Here is a 5,146-nt window from a genome sequence, read left to right on the forward strand (position 1 = left end):
GGGGGGGGGCTTCGGGGCTGGGCTTTGCCTTCCCACTAACGACCCCCTGGGAAGCCGCAGGGACCGCCTGGCCCGAGGAGCCTCTTGCAGGAGGTCGCACAAGAGCGACAAAGACCCCGGAGACCCCCGGAGCACTCACGGGGCTTTGCGCGCCCGGCTAAGGAGGAGCTGCCCCTTCGGCCGGCCTGAATTGCCCTGCCCAGAGTTGGGTTTTGGGGGCTCCCCTCCCATTCTGGGGGGGGGCTGGAGGGAGGGAGCAGAGCTTCCCCCACCCAGATGCCCTTGATGCCACCCTCCCCGTGCCCTCCCCCTCCCCTTGTCTGCTCTTCCCTTTTCACCCCTCCCCCCTCGCTCTCTGTGTCCCTTGTAAGGTGCAGAGCCCAACCATGGGGGGGAGGGGTGCATACCCATCTGGAGTGACTGGAGCAGCAGTCCCAACTTCCCTTCTGAGTAGTAATAATAATAATAATAATAATAATAATAATAATAATAATAATAATAATAATAATAATAATAATAATAATAATAATAGTAAAGTTGGAAGGGACCTTGGAGGTCATCGAGTCCAACCCCCTGCCCAGGCAGGAACCCTACACCATTTCAGACAAACGGCTGTCCAGTCTCTTCTTAAAAACTTCCAGTGTCAAGATGTCTGTCATTTAGGTTTTCCAAACCCTTTTGAAGCCCTTTCTTCCTGGGGAGGGATCCACTGGGATCTGTTCTGATTCCTTCCAACAACTGTGCCCCTGGATGGTGGGGCTTCCTCAGCAAATGCATGTGCCCCACCCTCTTGGCCTTCCCTGAGGCTGAATGCAGGGCTCCTCTTCCCACCCCACCCCACCCCCGCTGCTCCTTGGAGACCCCCCTGTGCATGTCTCTCCAGGTGGGAGTGGCACCCCCTGTTGTTCCCCTCTGCTCCTTCTTTTGAGGTTGGGGTCAACCCAGGTGGGCCCCTCCAGCTAAGATTGCCCCCAAAGCCTCAGCCCGGGGGTCTCTGTCCCACGAAGGGAATTCATCCTTTTTTGCCCCACACTCAGCAATGGCTAATAGTGCCAAAAATTGAAGCACAGGGCAGGAACTGGAAGTGAACCCCTATTTCTACATTTACATGAATTTCACCGAAAGCAAACAGTAGTGGCTTAAAGTAATTCACAAGGAAGCACGGACAAAGCCGACGATCTTAGTGACAAAAAAAAACAACATTTAACTCTTAACCTCAAACAAAACCAGGGTGTGGCTTTTTTGGCAGGCACGCACCCCACAAAAAAAACAAGCTAATAAAAAAAACAACACTTCTGAATGCCAGTCTAAGCAAAGCCCCTCCACCATCCCATGTTATTTTAACAAGACAATTTCTAAACACGGCTCAGCATTCTTCAGAAGCAAAGGCACTCCTAGGGACTGGCGTGTGGCCATCCGCCCTGCCCACCACAATGTTTTTAAAATCTAAATAAGCCGCACAGCGGCAGAAGAGCAACTTAGCGGAGGTTTTGCCACCAAAAATGCTCTCGGTCCCCACAGGAGAATCCCAGGAATGGGGAGCAGGGGCAGCTATGCCCACCCCTGTCCCAAAGGAGGGGGCAGGTTTAGCCTGGGGAAAGGAGGGCACAGGGAGGAAGGAACCACCCTTTGGAGGATGCCCCACCGAAGATGCCCAGCTGGCCCTTCGTGTTCCAGAGGGAGGGCAGGAAAGCAAAGCCCTTGAGAGGCAGAAGGACCAATTCCAGCTGAATGTTTTTTTTAAAAAAATCCCAAAGATGCTTTTTTTCACGAGGCAACTGGATTTTCTTGGGTTTTTTTTTTGAATATGTTTCGCTTCTCATCCCAGAAGCTTCTCCAGCTCTGATTCAGGAGCTGAACTGCAGAAACTTCTTATAATAATAATAATGATAAACTTGGAAGGGACCTTGGAGGTCATCTAGTCCAACCTCCTGCTCAGGGAGGAAACCCTGTACCATTTCAGATCAAATGGCTGTCCAGTTTCTTCTTAAAAACCTCCAGTGTTGGCGCATTCACCGCTTCTGGAGGCAGGTTGTTCCACTGGTTAATTGTTCTAACTGTCAGGAAGTTTCTCCTTAGTTCCAGGTTGCTTCTCTCCTTGGTTAGTTTCCATCCGTTGCTTCTCGTCCTGCCTTCAGGCGCTTTGGAGAATAGCTTGACTCCCTCTTCTTTGGGGCAGCCCCTGAGATACTGGAACACTGCTATCCTGTCCCCCCTCGTCCTTCTCTTCCTTAAACTAGACATAATGTTTTCAAAGAAAAACAAGAAAGTCCAGTTGCTCGTAAAAAAAACATCTTTGGGATAACTGACCTGGATGACTGGGAGTCTCCACAGACATTTTTTTTTAAAAAACCCACTTTCTAAGGGCAGCCAGGCCACCGGATGGATGGCCTCTCCAGGCCCTTTGCAGCTGCCTCCCGCCTGGAGCCCAGGCCGATCCCTCCCTCTGGCCCTGGAGGGGCGTTGTGGGGCTTACCTGCTCAACTCCGGTCATAGGGGCCGGTCTGGAGGGGCTCAACGCCTCGACCTACACTTGGCCCACCGTGGAGAGAAGCCGAGCAAGCCCTCTGCCTTCCTTGGTTCAGGTAGCCATTGGCTTCTGCGTCCACCTGGAAGGGAAGGAGGAGGAGGGGGTGGGAGAGAAGACAGCACCGGTCAGTCACCAAAGGTCTGGGGGCTCAGGAGGAGGAGAGGAAAATCAGGGAAATGCAGCCCCCTCCACCACCCCTCAATTGCCACAAACTGCAATCAGGCACATGGTAGTGATGTATTTCAAGGGGAGGGGTGACATGATAGCAGTGTTCCAATATCTAAATGACTGCTATAAAGAAGAGACCTGTTCTCCAAGGCGCCTGAAGGCAGGACAAGAAGCAATGGATGGAAACTAATCAAGGAGAGAAACAACCTGGAACTAAGGAGAAACTTCCTGACAGTTAGAACAATTAACCAGTGGAACAACCTGCCTCCAGAAGCGGTGAATGCACCAACATTGGAAGTTTTTAAGAAGAGACTGGACAGCCATTTGTCTGAAATGGTATAGGGTCTCCTGCCTGAGCAGGGGGTTGGACTAGAAGACCTCCAAGGTCCCTTCCTACTACTACTACTACTACTACTACTACTACTACTACTACTTCTACTTCTCATCATCATCATATTAATCAGTGGAACAACCTGCCTCCAGAAGCGATGGATGCTCCAACATTGGAGGTTTTTAAGAAGAGACTGGACAGCCATTTGTCTGAAATGGTATAGAGTTTCCTGCCTGAGCAGGGGGTTGGACTAGAAGACCTCCAAGGTCCCTTCCAACTACTACTACTACTACTACTACTACTACTACTACTACTACTACTCCTTCTCCTTCTCATCATCATCATCATATTAATCAGTGGAACAACCTGCCTCCAGAAGCGATGGATGCTCCAACACTGGAAGTTTTTAAGAAGAAACTGGACAGCCATTTGTCCGAAATGGTTACTGCCTGAGCAGGGAGTTGGACTTGATGACCTCCAAGGTCCCTTCCAACTTTATTATTATTATTATTATTATTATTATTATTATTATTATTATTATTATTATTATTATTATTATTATTATTATTATTATTATTATCTTTTTTTGTAATGCGGTGACCCAAAATGGATGCAGCATTCCAGGTGTGGCCTTACTAAGCCTTTATAAAGCGGTACTAATACTTCACGTGATTTTTATTCAATGCCTCTGTTCATGCAGCCCAGGATTGTGTTGGCTTTTTTGGCTGCTGCCGCACACGGCTGATTTGTGTTTAAGGGATCGTTCATTAGGACTCCAAGGTCCCTCTCACAGTTACTGTTTTTGAGACACGTCCCGCCTAATCTGTACTTGTACTTTGGTTTTTCCTGCCCAGGTGTAAACTATTGGTGTAAACCATTTTAAACTATTAGTTTAAAAAGAGCGCAGCAGTGCATACTGTTATGTATATAAAGAACGGGATAATGAAAATGGAACAGGCACCCATCCTATCTGCATGGTACAATCTTACAAATGCAATTACACACACAGTGGCTNGGGAACTATGGCCCCTTCATGACTCCTGGACTTCAACTCCCAGAATTCCTGAGCCAGCATGGGGGAACTATGGCCCCTTCATGACTCGTGGACTTCAACTCCCAGAATTCCTGAGCCAGCATGGCTCAGCTTGGAAACCTCTCCCTTTCCCCTCAGCGTGGCTGGCTCAGGAATTCTGGGAGTTGAAGTCCACGAGTCATAAAAGAGCCCAGGCTGCCCACCCCTGGACTAGGCCTTCCGCTTGTGCCAGTCCCCAATCTGCGCCAGTCGCTCGAACTGAAGAGCAGCCCAGAAGAAAAGGAAGGGGTGCCTAGGAAAGAAGGTGGGGAGGGGGCTGGGGATGCCCCCTTGCCCAAGCGGTCCCCATATACACAACTCCCCAAAGTTCCCACCTTTCCCTCCACAGTGCCGGAGCTGGCGGGGTGGGGGGGGGGAGAAGGGGAGAGCCTGCCTGGGCCTCCCACCCCACCTGGCTGCTGGTAAAGGTTGTGAGGAGGGTCCACTGGGGATCGCTGGGCCAAAGAAGGGGGCACTGGTGGGGCAGAGGAAATTGGGAGCGCAGGCTCTCCCCCCCGCCCCCAGGGACAAAGGCCTTCCTTACCTTGAGGAGGGGGCGGGCAGAGGATAGACGGGGAGCATCGACCAGCCAGGTAGCCAGTCAAAAAGGGTTCCCCCCTCCCTTCAGAGGGGGGCTCCCGGGGCATCCTGGCTGGGGGGGGCTCTGAACCCCACCCGCCCATCCCAGGGGCAGCCCTGGGCACCTCCCTCCAGGCCAGGGCTGTGAAAGGGGGCAGCTCACTCTGGACACCCCAGAAAACCACCACTGGCCTCAACCGGCTCTCAACAGACCACGATGGCTGGGAACGCTGGACATCGTAGTCCGCCAAGCCGGGGAAGATGATCGCTTCCGAAAATGCGCCACAGAGGCCTCGGGCCCTCTTCTGCAACCAGACCACCAGACGCTCCTCTGCCCAGCGGCCTGGATTTCGGCCCCAGGCCTGCCTCCCCCCCCCATGCTCCCCCCCCCCGGGACCTGGGCAAAGCAGGGCGAAGGTGAGAGACAAGCAGCGCTGCCTGTGCTGGGCAGAGGGTCCGGCTCTCC

This window comes from Protobothrops mucrosquamatus, unplaced genomic scaffold, assembly GCF_001527695.2.
Source record: "Protobothrops mucrosquamatus isolate PMUCROS unplaced genomic scaffold, P.Mucros_1.0 scaffold2998, whole genome shotgun sequence".
In the NCBI taxonomy this organism is placed as follows: Eukaryota; Metazoa; Chordata; class Lepidosauria; order Squamata; family Viperidae; genus Protobothrops; species Protobothrops mucrosquamatus.